Source organism: Aricia agestis, chromosome 14, assembly GCF_905147365.1.
Source record: "Aricia agestis chromosome 14, ilAriAges1.1, whole genome shotgun sequence".
Taxonomy (NCBI): domain Eukaryota; kingdom Metazoa; phylum Arthropoda; class Insecta; order Lepidoptera; family Lycaenidae; genus Aricia; species Aricia agestis.
Genome location: NC_056419.1, coordinates 14,098,672 through 14,117,151, shown reverse-complemented (window position 1 = coordinate 14,117,151; position 18,480 = coordinate 14,098,672). Strand labels below are relative to the sequence as shown.

The 18,480-nt window shown below is 36.8% G+C and overlaps 1 protein-coding gene and 1 long non-coding RNA gene across 3 annotated transcripts in view; one reads left to right on the top strand and one right to left on the bottom strand.

Annotated features, from left to right (window-relative positions):
* The window catches only part of LOC121733996 (max dimerization protein 1-like), a 315,406-nt gene that overhangs the window by 141,119 nt on the left and 155,807 nt on the right, over nt 1-18,480 (top strand). The window lies entirely within an intron of this gene.
* On the bottom strand, nt 1,249-17,626 carry LOC121733999. The gene is made up of 3 exons (XR_006036638.1): nt 17,464-17,626; nt 8,706-8,713; nt 1,249-1,259 (listed from the first exon to the last, which is right to left on the bottom strand). It is a non-coding gene; the product is annotated as an uncharacterized LOC121733999 (long non-coding RNA).

Sequence of the window (18,480 nt, the reverse complement as noted above, 5' to 3'; positions counted from 1 at the left end):
ACGGCTAGGCCCATCGATCCGGTCGGGCTGACCAAACGACATGACCGGACTCGTTCTGTGCATAATATTATGTGTGCACGAGTTCGATGATCAGACTAGATCAGTCCGTCCGAATCGCTTGCCTTCGCGTGTACGGTGGCCTTTATACTGACTTGAGCTATGTGCGAATTTAAAGATAAAATTAACGATCGCCAATTTGTATTCAGGTTGTACACCCCTCGTGTAAAAGGTTAGTTTTAACAAGAAGATATTGTTATGTTCCTAGAATCTAATCGTAATTTGAGAATTACGACTTACGAAGATGACTGTTTACGACTTTCTCGGAATTATTAGCCGACCGAGTTTAATTGGCGTGAAATTAGCTCGAATTATGTCGTACTTTGGTGTTACGCTTGTAAATAAACATGATTGGCGAGGTGCGGATGCGGAGGCGATAAAATCAAACGAACGCTGGTTCTGGCTGGTTTCAGCTACGCGGGTAGTATTATAGTGCCCAATGTGTGCGCAAGAGCGATCTGTACACATGGAGCCATGGAGCCAGCGCATCGGGCCAACCTGTCTCTGCTACTTGGGCTTACACATTGGGCCAAATTATGGCCCAATGTGTAGAGTCAGCATTTAATGACGCATGACCGACACGGCTGGCGAGAGGCGAAGGACCGATATTTTTACATGCCTATCCGAAATAAAGATCATCTTTCTTGCCAGACAATCAGGTGATCAGCATCGTCTTAATCAAACTCGGAAAGAACATTTTTCCAATGGCAATTTAACCCACGACCTCCTCAAGAGCCAACTCTAAACCTGGCCCACGACAATGTGCTATCGGCCTTACGCGCATCGATCTACCTCCACTTACACCTCATTTCAACTTGCAGTAGAATTTATACGCTGTATTCTTGTCTGCAAATACCCGTGTTGTGTTTTATGAAACGTACATCAGTAGCGCCTATTTTGTTTTTATTTTTTTATTTTAATAGTCTGCGTCGTCTATGGGCTTTTCACCAATATCCTTTTTCTGTCGCCTTTGTAATAATTTGTTCGCGTACAAAGGTTTATAGTTGTCCATTACGCCTTAGAACATTTTTTAGTACCGCCTATTTATAAATTAAACTGACATTAAAATTTAAGTGGATCGCGTAATTATGGAATTCCGCGAAAACCGTACATTTTCTCACATAAAATTAGTCTTATTCCTTTGTCGTGACTCGTGACAGAGACTTGTGAAGAACTTCTTTACACCAATGGAACACAATCTACTTGCATTATTTCTACTTAATCAGGGCGAGCGAAGCGAGCCCTAGTATATCCCATAACCTAATCACATTTGTGGTACACTTTACGGGAAAAATATCACGCCTTTTGATTTGTGCTTTAACATACAAATTTTATTTATATGTAGATGTGTTATCACTTATCATTGGTCAGTCAAGGTTTGGTTACTATTAAAATATAAAAAAAAACTGATTTAAAGATTATTACCACGCAGAAAAACGACGCAAGCCCTCACAGAGCTCGGCTTTTAGCTAATTTACTACTAGATGACGCCCGCAGCTCCGTTGCGCCAAAATTCGTTTATCGCTCGGTAACCGTACATTTTACCGGGATCAAAGTATCCTATGTCCTTTTCCGGGACTCAAAGTACCTCCATACCAAATTTCAGCCAAATCGGTTCAGCGGTTTGGGCGTGAAGAGGTAAAAGAGAGATTTCGCATTTTATATTCGGTATGGATTTCGATTTGCTCCTTTCTTATTAATGCCTAAAGTATTTTATTATCTTTAACAATTTAAGGCTTGCTAAGTTATTATTTGAACTATTAGTACTACGTGTTGTCCGCACCGACGCGGTAGCAATGACACGTCGGGATTTTTTAAAGTCTACTAGAAATCGCCGAATGGTCGAAATTCGACCTTAGTTTCAACGACATTAGGACTACTAAGTAACTATATTTTGTAAAAAAAATAATATTGACTATCATATTTTTTTCAACTCTTGTCTCTGGGACTCAGCTGATCTCAGACTGGCCGTGTAAGCATTGTCTAATAAAAAAAACTATAATCCATTTTCAATTTGTCACCTTGTTGTCAACAGACTTCAACCATAAATAAAAGAGTATAATTCGTAATTCGTATGCATAGGCTTGTCACTCGAAAATCTGCCATTTTTCCTAGTGTGTGTGTTGTAGTGTGTGTAATGTTTTATTTGTTAAAAAAATGTATGATAAAAGCATAATTTCAAAATAATATTAGCTCGATGCACTCCTCCACCATATAAACTATAACTGTGCAAAATTTCATTCACCTACGTTTCCCCATTTTTCGTCAAAAGGGATCAAAGTTTTTGGCTCGCGTATTAATTTAAAGTCTATTCAGAAATTAAACAATTTTTATTTTATTTATTTATTGTCTTTTATTTAGCTAAACATACGTACTTACGTTTTACCCTAACGACCTACCGTAACGTAATTTCACAAGATCGCCTCGCACATTACCGCGGTACTCGGTAGTAAAAATTAAACAAACGACTTGCATTTCCGGGCCGGTCGCATTTAGAATGCGGGCCGAGGTTGGGCGGCGATGGCGGTATTCCACGGGATTAATGGTGCTCGTTCTTAGAAGTAATATAACATTGGCAAAAACTATTACATTGTAAAGTTTAAATTGCAAGGGTTGGAGGTGATATTATTCAAGTTTTGTAATTAGTAGTTTTTTATTGTAAAATATACAGAATCCTTTTTAAAAATCTTTTACAATTGAAAAGAACATAAGTGGCAAAATATTTTCTAGGCCCTTTCTAATAAAAAAAATCAGACAGTATTTTTACAAATAAAGACATGGGGACCTTGAGTAGGTACCTTCTAAAATCTGTGGTAGGTACGCTGCGTTAAAATTTTTGCGTTTATTGGTTTTTTAATCTGGAAGCACTAAGATAAACTATAGGGTCGTAGGTTCTTTCAATACCTTAACTGCACGCAGTAGCGGTATGTTCCCTTACTATTGTATAAAAGCCTATATATCTAGCAATGTAAATTCTAGCATTAGCACCAGACCTAGACAATAGGCAATAAAAGGCGCATAATGCGGTTCTATTGCGCGCAACTTGGCTAAACAGCTAACGCATTATTATGGCTATTGCTGGCTAAATCGTTTAACTATACGAGCTAGTAAATAGAAGAATAGTTCTCTCGTAGGTGCTCTCAATATGATTTTTGAAGACCTATCCATAGATAGATATACGCATAGGTTAGATGAAAAAAAATTTTTTTTTGTTCTATTTGTATCTATGGGGACCCCTAAAATTTTTAATAATTTTTCAATTTTTGTATCAAAATCTTAAAGCGGTTCACAGCCTACATCTATTTACCAAGTTTCAATAGTATAGCTCTTATAGTTTCGGAGAAAAGTGTCTGTGACATATGGACGGACAGACAGACAGACAGACATGACGAATCTATAAGGGTTCCGTTTTTTGCCATTTGGCTACGGAACCCTAAAAATTAAAAACGTATACCTTTGAAAACTTTGGCTTTGACTGACATAAAACTAAAGAGAATGGACATTGTCAAAAAAAAATCACATGTACTTTTTATATTTTTTTTCGTTAAAATAGGGTATTTTAAGAATATAAATTAAATAATTTTGAAATTCATAGGCTAGTTTTTTATCAATAAATTTTTAAAGTTTCGCTCTGACGTCATCATCGGCGGCCAATTGACCTCTGAGTATGTTTTAAATTTCCTTTCAATCTTATTTATAATGGCTGGTTCGTCAAATGCAAGTTCCCATTATGTGAAAGCTGATACGAGAAGCTTACCAAAAGTTCTAAACGTAATGTTGGTCGAATTTATTGTTAATTTAACGCCATTGAAGGTCAAACAAAGGTTAAACATATTTGTTCAAAAATATAAGTAACTAATGGGTATTTTTTTCGTTTATATACAGAAAAACGATCACTGACCTTATTCCTCGAAATGTTTTTGTAATGAGCAAAAAAAAATGGACAATCCCCATTGAGTGACCGTCTAATACCATTCGTCAGTCCATCCGTCATCATCAGTCAAACATAATTCATGATTGGCGGAATTGACTGTCGCTTGCATGAGCGTCTTATCATTTATGCCAACTTACAGCTGTCAGTAGAGGAATGCAAAAATACTTATATCATATTTTTGGAAGGACATGTTGCCTTTAGTCATTCAGTAGGTCGGTTATTTAGTAGGAATGCACATCCAGAAGGACATAATATCTGATATAATGGACCTTTTGTGGCTAAATGCACGGTGCCCCCTGGATTTTATTTTGCCTCCAAACTCAGCAATATCAAGCATCCCGATATCAATAAATAATCCGGAATAAAAGATAACGTGAGAGCTGAAACGCGGCGATTTACGAAATTCTCTCACGCAGCGCGCAGGCCAATACAACTCAGTCTATTAGCGGTTTTATCACACCAACTTAAAAAATACGTTATAAGAGGGGCAAACGAGCAAACAGGTCACCTGATGGAAAGTAACTACCGACGCCCATGGACCTAGACAAAATTAGAAGCTGTAGGTGCGTTGCCGGCACAATCATGTTATGATCTTAACCCATCAAGCCCCATAAGCTCACTGGTAAGCGAGACACAATAGAATAACAATAGATTTCCAAGAATCCACGATCGAATTTAATTAAATGTTTTACCTAAAACATTTTACATAATAATATTATGCTAGTAAATACTGCGAAAATTACCTAAAAGGATTGGCTACCTTAAGCTTCCAAGAAATCCTGAGGGGTTAGTGCGAGTTTTATTCGATCATACGCATCGAGCACGTTTACGCGAATTTATATGGGATCAAAGCAGTATCCACGTTAGACAGTAGATGGCGCTGCTCTGATTCCATATAAATTCGCGTTAACATGCTCGATGCGTCGAATCGAATAAAACTCGCACTAACCCCTCTGATTGTCACAAGAGGCTATAACGAATTTATAAATAACACTAATAGTTACTTTGACAGTGAACTCTATGTAAGGGATACATACACATTACACCCAGTATAATCACTTAGTTTTGTTACACCTTGTATATAACTCTGGAACGAACTGTCACCAGCAGTATTTCCGGACCTATACGACCTGCAAACCTTCAAGAAGAGAGCGTATTCCCTCTTAAAAGACCGGCAACGCACCTGCAGCTCTTCTGATGTTGCGAGTGTCCATGGGCGACGGTATCTGCTTACCATCAAGTGACCCGTTTGCTCGTTTGCCCCCTTATTTCATTAAAAAAAAGCGATCTTTTTATTGGTAAAAGTAACAAACTGCGTGTGTTAAAATTTCTAATTGTTATTAATTAATTGGATTGTTTTATCCTCTCGCGTTAACGATTCGGTGTTCACGGATTAGTTACGGTTGTAGGCGTGAAAGTCTACGTTCGAAGACGTACAAATATTATTTTTTATTGGTTTTATAGCAGTTTCTAGAACATTATCTAATGTAGCAGTATTTTTTTATTAGTTTTATTTAGAAAAATGTATTGAAATGGATAGGAAAATCAGTATTCTTTATTTTAATCGCAGATTTAGCTTGGCAAAAAATGGAGGAACGTGAATTGTGTAGAAATGGCGAGGAATATGTAATTCCACACGGATGATGTTCATTGCTGAAACTGGAATAATTATTCTTGTATGTTTGTGTTAATATTAGAATCATTATATTTATTAATTATTATAGTTGTGATCTTTAAGCTTGGGAACTGATTTACCTAAGTTTGCGTACGGAGGAAAAAAACGGCACAAATAATAACTAGTTAGTGGATAGGAAGACTGGATAAGCTATTGTTTTTGAAACGAAGATCCCGATCGCGCGTTCGGCGTAAAGGAGGCTAGACAGATCGATATTTAACCTCGACACTTTTTATTAGTACCTGCATGGTAGGGTTAGAGGGCGTTGATAGTATTCCTGTGCGTCAACTAGATGGCGTTTTTTGAGAATAAACAGCGACGCGTTGTTAGTATTCCTGGGCGTCAATAGATGGCGTTTTTTAAATAATTTTTTGAGTGTATAATGTATATTATTATATACAGTATACAGGTTTTTTGAACATAAGAAATAACTTCGTTCCATTCGGGTGTCCCTTGACACCTCTCAAGTTTTTTCATTTGTTAAAGTTACTAGATGACGCCCGCAAACCCCTTTGCACCAAAATTAGTTTATCGCGCGGAAACCGTACACTATTTCTGGATAAATAGTATCCTGTGTCTTTTCCCCAGACCCAAAGTATCTGTTTAGCGGTTTGCACTTGAAGAGGTAACATACAGACAGACACACTTTCGTATTCATAATATCAGTATGGATGGTTAAGTTCGTCCGTTTTACATGACATCACAATATGTGATTATGTATTTTTTGTTGCAGGTAAGCCACCATGACAAGTATCGTGTGATTGTCTGTTGCTGAGCAATTTCGTGAGGAACTAGTGAGTATAATGCCAAGACTATTTAGCGTGACTATGAAAATAGTAGACTTTTATGGTATATCTAACCTAACAAAAAAAAACGTATTGTTTTACAATACGTTTTTAGGGTTCCGTACTCAAAGGGTAAAAACGTGACCCTATTACTAAGACTTCGATGTCTGTCCATTTGTCCGTCTGTCCGTCTGTCTGATCTATGAATTGTACTCATACGCGGTCCTATTGGTAGACGAATAAGATCTACGGGGCTAAAATGGTCACATTTAGCAATTCCTCTCAATCAATTCAGCGAATGAATTGTCAAAACTGTCAAACTGATAAATGTCAAATCAGTACAAAATACAGAAATGAATTGCAAGCAGAGTTGCATTTTGCTATTTTATAAAAATGAATCATACTATGATTCATGTCTTGATTCTTCAAAGCGACCATTTTAGCCCTGCTGACTAACTTATTAATGTTGGTGTCTTTAACAAAATAATGGCTTTGCATACGTGGAAGAAAATTAATTCATTTTTCGTTTATGTATATAACTGATCGTGATAGTTAACTATCGATGAGTGATGATGATGAAACCGAACATGTGCGTACATCGCGCTAATGGTGCCATTACAACGATATAGTTGCATTAAGCGTTGAGGTTGTACCGTGCTGCGTCACGTCGCGTCGCGTGTTGTTGCGTGCTGTTGGTTATAGAATAGCTGCAGAGTACAGTAAATATTATTCGGTTTGATTCGGTGAGTTCCGCGGTTGGACAAAAGAAGCATTGCTTAAGGCGCTCCCCCTACGGAGATGCCGTAATTTACCGTTTTTGAGTATTATTAACTCATAATTTGAAAGCTACAAAATCTATATATTAATACGTGAGCCAAAAACTTTGTATCCCTTTTGACGAAAAATGGGGAAACGTAGGTGAATGAAATTTTGCACAGTTATAGCTCATATGGTGAAGGAGTGCATCGAGCTAATATTATTTTGAAATTATGTTTTTATCATAATTTTTTTAAGAAATAAAGCATTACACACACTACAACATATACACTAGGAAAAATGACAGATTTTTGTGTGACAAGCCTATACATACGAATTATACTCTTTCGTTTATGGTTGAAGTCTGTTGACAACAAGTTGACAAATTGAAAATAGATTATAGTTTTTTTTTTATTCAATCTGAGATACTATTAGACAATGCTTACACGGCCAGTCTGAGATCAGCTGAGTCCCAGAGACAACTGTTGAAAAAAATATGATAAAGTCAATATTTTTTTTACAAAATATAGGTAATAGTCCTAATGTCGTTGAAACCAAGGTTTAATTTCGACCATTGGGCGATCTCTAGTTACAATAAAAATACAGCAATAATCTTCAGCATATGAACATTCCTATCTCTGTTATTAATTTCCTATTTTTGTTTATTATACTCATGATATCAGCTTCCAAAGTCATAAATTTATTTTAATTCGAGCATACATTCAGCATCTCTCTAGTATTTACAAATTGCGTTTATTTGAAACACACGCTAATAAATCGACAATTTTATTAACTACATAATATTTGCCGTTTGAATTTTTTCAGGTCAATTTTTAACTAAGATATGTAAAAAAAGGTAGGATTTTGGTGCGGTCTCGGCAACGCGGCAATTAATGTATGGTCAAGGTCGTTTGCTCGGGGGATGGCCTTAAGTCGAGTACCTTTAATACGTACGCCGCGCTGGAGTAAACTAATGCATCTCTTTCTAAGGAAAATCCATAAAAATATCAAGTTAATTTCTGCGTGTTTACTTTTTTTGAGTGCTCTACATACATGAGCTTGCTTTCCGTCTTGTTGTTTCTATATAACTGTGGTAGATCTGTAGGAAATTCATTTTTTAAAATCGCAAAATAGTCAATCTGCTTGCAATTCATGTAGAGTAATTCGCACTAATTTGATATTCGTCAGTTTGACAGTTTTCACAATTCATTTGCCGAATTGATTGAGAGGAATTGCTAAATGTGACCACTTTAGCCCCGCAGCTCTACCTCTACAATGTCAGACCTTTACAGTCACACTCTAGCTTACCTTTCTTCTCCATATTGTATTCATCACTTCTCTACACGCACCCAACACGAATCTGCCTTGTACCATGTCATCTATATTGTGGCTCTACTTTTACAATAGGTACATGCACAATAGGTACGTGCCTTCTGTATCCACATACTCTATGCTGTGGCATGAGGTGAGGAAGGAGAGGGGGGGGGGGGGGTGTAACAATGGACGCTGTTAATGCATTTGCATAATCGTTGCGACGTTTCCCGCCCGCGCGCTTTTTATTTATTCGTTAGTGGGGGGGATTGGATTGGATACCGTTGACGTATCATAGGGATGTGGACGTTGCATGGGTGCAACGTATGTGAAAAGATGGTTGAAAACTTGGTTTTTAGGTGGGTATAATATCAATAGGCAGGAATTATCTTTGTTGATGAAAATCCGAACGACGCGACGGTAGTTCCATGACAGTCTTGCTACGAAGAGTATAATTCCTTCGTGAATCTAACTATATTTCGACTTTATCATAGAAATTAGAACATTTTTACCGCAGACTGACCAGTTTATATCATTGAAGTCACTTAGAAGTTATCATCAAAATCACTTAAAAGAAAACTTCTTTGAAGTATAAATTTAGTTTGTTATTATTTTTAGCAATATTCCGCGAAAACGTGTGGTGGTGGTGTTTGCAAGTTCTTGCATGCGAGTGTACGCATAGGCAGTGTGGGAAGAGGGAGGTGCTGTACGCATGCCTATGCGTACACTCACTCATTTACTTAAAGGTGGAAGTTGTTTTCGCGGAATATTGCTAAAAATAATAACAAACTAAATTTAAACTATGGATTTCCGCAAAGTAACACCTGATTCCATTAACTATTCTTTGAAGTAATTTTTGATTGTTCCCTGAACACAGAACAATGCATTTTTAGTGAACGCTACCTAACGGACATATACGGTATTATTATCAGTAAATTATATAGGTACTCTATACAAATGAAGAGTGCAACATCCATGCTACGTCGATGGCATCAACATGCAGCTCTGATGTATGTCAATTGTGCGGACGGAAGAAATGGACCCGTGAATTAGTTTCGATGCTCGTTTTTAGGGTTCCATAGTCAACAAGGAACCCTTATAGTTTCGGTCTGTTCGTCTGTCCGTCTGTCTGTTCGCGGTATATAAAATCTTAAAAAAATATTTTTTTATTCAAGGGGGGATGATTTTTATTCGCGTCCGTGTAGTTTGATAGGTTTTTTTTTAAATATTATGAGTAAATAATAGATCATTTTTCGATTTAGGGATCCATTTGTGAAATATTAAGTTTTAGGCTGCGTTTCCACTGAAGCGGAGCGGAGCTTAGCGGTGTCCGAATAGACTAATCGTGCTATTCCAGCGGAATGACAGCGAAGATTTCAAGCATGGTGATTGGTCAATTCGGCACCGCTAAGCTCCGCTCCGCTTCAGTGGAAACGCAGCCTTAAAGTGGAAAAATCTTTAGAGTCCATTGTACCAGCTTCTAGAAATGTGAAGAAATTCACGGGAGTAGGAAATATGCTGATTTTAAAAGGAAAACTATCACGGCTAAGAAGACCTCAGAAGTTATTGAGTAAGTAATAGTCGATCAACTAAAAATGTATTCGGCGAAATATAAAGGAACTTTTCGTTCAAATTCCTTTGAACGTTACTAAGATGATGTTGTTAGTAGTGTAATGTAAAACACATTCATTGAAGTTGACCATACAAAAAATTTCAAAAACTAACGGTACTACGGAACCCTATATTGCGCGTGGCCCGACACGCACTTGGCCGGTTTTATGGTTTTTTGTTTATACTATCGTTTAAACGGGATCGGGATTATTTTACCTCGGGGCACCTCAAATAATGAGCCTTATATCCATCCATAGTTAGAGTTAAATCTAAGAGCGTTTTACCTATTTGTGGTGTATGAAGTTAGGTGAGGTTATGTAGAGTTGATTTTAAATAGCTCTAGTTGAGTCTAAATTTGCCAGTTCAGTTCGGCCGTTTTCGAGTTTTAGCGAGACTAACTATATTTTGCATTTTTATTTATAAGAAAAAGATTTGTTTACTACGGAGCGATCGTGTAACAAATTAACAATAATTCCACTCTATACGTAAAAAACCATGGCCTCTTATGTAGGGTTTATTAAATTCTGATTGTTTTTCTTATATCCGAAATCGATACCACCCCCAGTCTAATCGTTAGTCGTTAGTCTTTACAACTCACGTCTTACGTGGAGTACTCGTACGATTTTAATAAAGTGCTGTATCAACATAAAAGAATTGGAAATATCGCGTTATTACAGCCGAGCGGAGGAAAATAATTGTAGGGGGACGCGTGGGTTTAATTGTTAAGAAATCGCAGGTTCGGTGTTGGAAAAAGACTTAAGCAGTTTGTTCTTAACATAGCTTTTGGCAAAAAAGGTTGGGATATTATTAAAACTGGCGACAATTCAGTTATAATCTTATATCTTTAAACGAGCAAAAGCAACGGAATCAAGCAAAAATTTCGGGGGGTTTATCATTTTTAGAAAATGTCATTTTATTCGTGTTTTATCGAAGACACCCAAAGCAAAGTGTTAAAAAAGGTGTTTTGTATTAAGGTGCTAGTTGGCAGCGGACGACATGAAGCAAACGCAGACGATATTATGTCGTCGCGACACTATACTGGTTTCTATGTATTTCTGTAAAATACCCTGCGCAGCTAGCGACACTTATTCATAGAAAACAATAAACATAGAAACCAGTATAATGTCGCGACGACACATCGTCTGCTGCAACTTCATGTAGCCGTCCAACTTGCTAAATACGATGCTAAATACAAGACGTTAGTGTAAACACCGTTATCCTTGAAACCATCAAATGAGCCCGTCAAAATGAACAACTTTTTCTATGAGAACAATGCTGGGAACTCAAAAAAATCCGTCGTCATACCCATACAAATTTCCGATCCGAGCATCTGTACGGGTATGAAGACGGCATTTTTTTTTGAGTTTCCAACATTGTTCTGATAGAAAAAGTTGTTCATTTTGACGGGCTCATTTGATGGTTTCAAGGATAACGGTGTTTACACTAACGTCTTGTATCCCATTCCCATGTCCCATTTTGATTTGATTGAAGATTCCTTGCAATTTTAGTCTTTGCATAAGAGAGAAGACGTCAGAAGCACTGATTGAGAAATCGTTGCGTTCCTGTCCCATCGTTGTATTAGCGAAGACAACTTCCCTAAAACTTCCTAATATACTCGTATAGTGTAATATATTGGTATGTTTCGTCATTAATTCATTAAAAAGTGTATGTATCATACCTTTCACATCTCATATCGTCTGATCTCATCCCATCTCATTTTCATTTCCTTGTCGCCATAGCTTGCTGTATTTCACCTGTCATTGGAGATCATTCTTTTTAAAAATTAAAGGTTTTACTATTGTTTGTTTTCTCTCTTCAATGTACCAGATGATATTCTGTTGAATAATCGATTTAACTAAATAAATACATTTATGTAATACTTATTATTCATTAATACAATATGACAAAGTGGCAGCATATTGCGAAAATTACATTTCATGTCACCATGTCACATCGCATTTCGGATCATCGCGATTTTGAGTGATGACGGCTCGCTGTGACGTCATAAAATTGGAGCATCTAGGTACTCACGTATATTTATCATTATTTATATTTTTTGCGCGATAATTTCGCGAGGGAATATCAAGACTCGTTTATAATTTATAGCCCGAAATGACGGATTTCCTCCGAGCCGGTAGACGCGCCCAACACGACCCTTTTTAACCGACTTCCAAAAAGGAGGATGTGGATTTTTTAATATATGTTCAACGATTATTACACAATGTAATAAACAGTTTGGGCTGGGAAATAAAGTCATTTTGGTGTTCGTTTTTTTAGGTCTTGGTTGTGCTGCCGACTTGGTTTGCGATTAGTATTACCAGGCTGTGGATTCTATAGTGTACTTAATTTTTATGCAGATCATACGTTAATCGGTAATCCTCATCAAAAGATAAACTTAGTAAAAAATAGAACTGGCTTTGCAGTGTCAAAGATTTCTATGTTTGACGCTACAAAGCCAGTTCTATTGCAATTTGCATTCTATTCTATAGTTCCATCAACAAAGCGCTCGCAAGCGTCATCTCAATTAGCAAAGTGTTATATCAAATCTCAAACCCTTTTGTTTAACTTGACTTTAAAACTTTGCCGTCGAAATTATCTCTACCCCCGAAACAAAAGTGTACCTGGATTCATGCCCGGAGCTAAACAAAGATTCTATAATCAATGCCACTACAGTAGTCATTAGACGTAATGTGCGGCATGACCCCCACCCCCCGAAACCCCCCGGCGGGGCTTAACCCCCCAGCGACGCCCACCAATTACGGCACAACAATTTATGGGCGTTTTTCCTGTTTTCTTCCCTGCATTGAGTGAAAGGTTGAATTTGTTTGGGCGTATGTTGAAAATGTTTCAATTTGTCTATTCCCTTTGTACGTATCTAATTGGATCTGTCGTGATTGTGTAAGGTGGAATCCGATAAAGTTCCTAGGAATTGCTATTGTTTTGCTATAAAATGTGTATTGGTTTTCGAATGTCCATTGTTGTGAAATTGGCATTCATAAGATGAACAATATGCAATTTAGAATGGGGATTTAATCCTACTTTTATTATAACAAAAGCAAACAAACAATTGTTAAATTCACTGACGACCGTTAAAGTTACTTTTAAAACGAATTATCATGCTTTTCCATCTTTCTTGTATAAATATAACTAACAATTTTACCGAGCTTCGCTCGGTATTCGATAGAACACGCATTAAATGACATTTTCCAAAGCGTTGATGAAGTAGAGACTAATCGTCCAAACACATAACAAAAAGGTAACACACAATCGTAGTCACAATGACGAGGTAATGGTGTGACAATTAATCATCGTCATTACGACGGTGTACACTGTACAGCAATCGTGTCAGCGCTTTGTGTCGCGACCCATTTCGTGACAGAGGGTTAAGTCTAATTGATTTTTAGCTGTAGGTGTAGTTCTTTGAATGCCATTGTGCCTCCTATTCTTGGTGGGTAGAGATGTTTCCATTTGTATAGTTGCAATTATAATATGACTGATATTTATAGCGATCATCTCAAGGAGACAGTTGTGGCCATCCGGGCTTTATTATTGTTATTTTATACTTGAAGGTATCATAGTCCATAAATATGCGTTAAATAGTTTTAAAAAATTTTTAAAACACTCCCCTTTTGTGGTGATTTGGGGATTTGGCTGGGTTCTCTACGCCCTTGACTATAGCGTTGTTTGTGGACGCCACCTCATTTGGTTGATTTTTTAAAGTAACGGCTGCTCTGAGAGAGATTAAAATGAAGATTTTGACGTAGTTTTTATAATCCATATACTTTCAAACTTTTCACTAAATTAAGGTAATAGGGATGATGACAAGGTCAAAGATTTGCGAATTTTGTTAATAAAATAAAGAAATCACGGTAAAAAATAAGTGTTCCCAAAATTTCAGCTTCATAGCATTTGTATTTTTTGTCGTTATGCGCCTTCAAAGTTGGATATTCAAGTCGAATTTTTTTTTCAATTAAATCTTAATATTTGTATACAATTCGATAACTTATGCAATTAAAAGCAACTTTTGTTATGAAACCACTTTCGTAAATGCAATATTTAATATACCTGTCGAACAAAGTAGTCTCCCGATACGTACTAACTACGAAAGACTGACGTCATACTTTCGTAGCACTTTGTATGGAGCGTTTCTGGCAGGTCTTTTTTATGAGATATTTGAATTGTCATAAATCTTGGTGAATTTTTAAGCTACCAGAGTCATTCTTTGAACGATGTTTCTATTTTTTAAGTGTCTTTCAATTACCTATTGTCATCTATAATAGTCATCATGCCTATTGAGTGATCACTGAATGTCTGCGGCCGTAAGATATTCACAAGCTACTGTTTAAGGCTACTTTAAAGTTCAATTTTTTTTATTTGCAACCAAGTGCCTTTTTTCGTGTTGTTCTGCTATCTAGCTATTTACACCGCTATCGGCGGCTTACATAACTAATAATAATTTACCTAGCCGCTTTCGGCTTCAGTGACTTGGTTATGTTTAATTATTGTGAATAATATCATTATGTTTTGCTCTAATATGGCTTATATACCCAATCTTGGCAGAAAAGGTGCGAGAGCAGTATTCGCAAGTTAGGGCATCATTTACATAATTATATCGTATATTAGCGGGCGGTTTTGCTTTTAGCTGCAGTCACGTTTGAGATCTATTTCTCGCATTCGTTCTTCCTCAAAAGAGTAAGTGTTGTGATTTATAAGTTGCCTCCACTCTAGCAGCTCCTCCCCCCGATATTCCCAGCTAGAGGGATATTGCATCTCTTCATGTGTCTTTCTGTACGCCTTGTAGCGTAGAAATTGACCTCTACATACACCTTATAATAATAATAATAATAATAATCGTTTATTTGCATAGAATGTTGTTGTTTTACAAAACATATCTTAAAGTATAGGTCCAGTAGCAAACATTCTGCTTAATTGAAGCATGCAAAATATATTTTAGAGCTTATACAACTATTTTACATTTTTAGATTAACATTAATTACATTAATTGAGGACAACCATACAATAAATTAAAAATATCTTGTCAAATTGCAATTAGAAAAGAAGTCATTCGAGTTATATCATATTTAAAGGAATAATAAGTCAAAGTACACATTCAGTTTTGATGTCAAATCAAACAATGTAACAAAAATGTCGTTAGAATATTAAATAAAATAATTTATATAAACATGTCAGTCAATTATCACATAAATTCATTCAAAGAATAAAAACACTTTCCTGCCAACCAATTGAATAGTTTTTTCTTAAAAGTTGATAATGGATATTCTTTTAAGTCATTGGGCAGTTTATTATAAATTTTGACTGACATATTATAACATCCCTTGCTAGCTAAGGTTGTTCTTGAGTTAGGCAATACTAACTGGTTGGGATACCTATTAGTATTTCTGTTTAGAAACAGACTTTTTTGTGTAAAATTACATAACTGATAAGCTATTGGATAGACAGTCAGCAGCTGATGCCAGTCACGTGGGCGAACACGCGAGCTCGGCCTTTGTTTTGGGTTGCTAACAATATGGAAATAGAGGCAAAGTCTATGAAAGGAGCCAACAAAATGTTTCAAAAATTCGCAGACTAATACTTTTTTGGCGTTGTTCGCAAAGAAATACCTTCATCGTTTTTTTTTAAATAAGGAAGAAAACGAGCAAATGCGTCTCCTGATGGAAACCAACTGCCGTCGCCCATGGACACTCGCAACATTAGAAGAGCTGCAGGTGCGTTGCCGGTCTTAAGAGGGAATACGCTCTCTTCTTGAAGGTTAGAAGGTCGTATTGGTCCGGAAATACTGCTGGTGTCAGTTCGTTACAGAGTTCGTGCTGCAACCGTATATTTTTTCATTATACTATACAATATGCATAGTAAGTTATGTGCTGTTTACAAAATTTCATTCATATCAGTTAAAGAGGTAATATACACACAGACACACTGTTATGTTGGAATAAAATATTTAAATTATGTAGTAAAATCTGAAACAAGAACATAAATATTGAATAAGTGAATTCAGAATAGTCAAAATAAGTTTACACTGTACAGTGGAAACTTAAGTTTAAAAAAATACTAGTAGAGCCTCGCGGATCATTTTTCTAATTCTTAGATATGTCGCAGTCGACTGTTTAAAAAAGCCATTCAATCAAACAATGACTTTTGACTGAACAATGCTATTCGATCCCACGGCTATACGTCGTTTAGCCGACTTGTTGACTGCAACGTTCAACACTACAGCTAGGCTATTCTCTAAGGAACACGTTAAGGCTGTGCTCTCCGCTGTTATCACGGATGTCGCAGCCGTGACATCGTTCGCTGTTACCACGGCTGTAGAATTCGTATTCTCTAAGCTCTATTAGCTCGTCGACGATGTCTCGGCTGCGGCTGTCGGCGAGGCTGCGGCTCAGATAGTGGACTCGACTATAGATACATTTTTGTCTTAGGAATTTTAGTTATTTTGTCCCGATAAACTCTATAGTATTAGAACTTTTATAGTAATAATCATTTGTAGTACATACTTGAACCAATTCAAATAGACAAAATTATTAATGCATCGAAAAAATATCCAAAAAGTTGAAAGTACCAAGATATGAACCTCGTATCCATTGAGTTACTCGTCGCATAAAAAAAAACTCGCTTGGCCTTCTACACTTACGTATGTAAACAAAATATAAAGAATGTAAACAAAAGTGCAAACCAAGGGACATGAAATAGATGAAACTTCATTTAAATACTTATAGCTTTAGTTTTACTGTTTACAAAAAGAATTTCTACTAGCTACGCGATAAGAGTAGTGTACCTCGGCTCGAGTGACCCGCGCCAACCACTTGAAATATTTCGTGGAACATAATATTTCATAAACATTGAATAGTCTTTGTCTGAGATTCGTGAAAGTTGGATTCTTGTTTCGTAAATCAATGTGGTTTCGTATAAGTGAATAAGTAATAATCTAAATGTGCTACGTAAAAATTAACTAATATTGAATACTTGGTATGTAACTATGTACCCGCGTATGTTTAATGTTTTGTACTCAGTGTTCATACAAGTTAAGTGTAAAAACTCGATAAAAACGCCGTTTAGTACCTATGTAGAAGAAAGTTAGATACTAGAAAGATTTATACAAAACGTGAATTTCAAGATTTTTGTGTGTGGAGTTACAATTTTGTCATTGTCGGGACTCGGAAGTCGGGACTCGGGGCTCTAGCGACTTTTTGAGGTAAGCCGTAAGAGTTATTTTTATAGTGACTTAGCATTTGAATTTCGGTTTAAACGTTAAAAAAATTAAAACAGTGCATTAATTAGGGTGTACATTTCAGTAAATAAGTACAAAATCATACAAAATCTTTGGCGACAGCCACGAAATAGTAGCTTTTCGTTTGACATTAAAAGTTGTAGGCGTTCGCCGAGGCTGTAATCGAAGCTGTAGGCTGTTGAGCTTAGAGAATACGAATTTCTTACATGAAATGTCAAAAAGTGATTCTATATCACCCCGCTTACAGCCGCGCGGCACTAGTATCGAACAGCCTAGAAAACATAAACAAGTGAATACCAATCTCGATCTCACGGCTGTAACAGCCGATGTAATTACGGCTGTTTTAATATTTGCTCTTAGAGAATAGCACTGCAGGTAGAGCTACGTTTAGCCAACTGGTTAAATTGTAAATTAAGTAAGGTGACCATCCGTTTAGTGCTATTATTACACAAGCGGTATAACAAGCAGATCTAACTCATATTGAACACAATTGCAATAAATACCTTGGTGATGCATTTCTTAATCCCGTGATTTCTCCTCGAATATTAGTTTAAATTTTGATACATACTTCTAATTACTTAAGTAAACGTTATGTAAGTTGGTACATAATTTTTTTTTATGAAAGGAGGGCGCAAACGAGCAAACGGGTCACCTGATGGAAAGCAACTTCCGTCGCCCATGGACACTCGCAGCATCAGAAGAGCTGCAGGTGCGTTGCCGGCCTTTTAAGAGGGAATAGGGTAATAGGGGAGGGTAGGGATGGGAAGGGAAAGGAATAGGGGAGGATAGGAAAGGGAATTGGGCCTCCGGTAAACTCACTCACTCAGCGAAACACAGCGCAAGCGCTGTTTCACGCCGGTTTTCTGTGAGAACGTGGTATTTCTCCGGTCGAGCCGGCCCATTCGTGCCGAAGCATGGCTCTCCCACATAATAGACGACATTTACTTGTAAGAGATTTCAAAGAATAGCAAAAAACATCCTCTTATTAGATTAATAGATGCTTAATACTGTACAGTGTACAGACGACGATATTATAACTTATTATATTAGGTCGAATTAGATACTAAAAATGTTTTGACGCTACACTACAAGCACAATATTA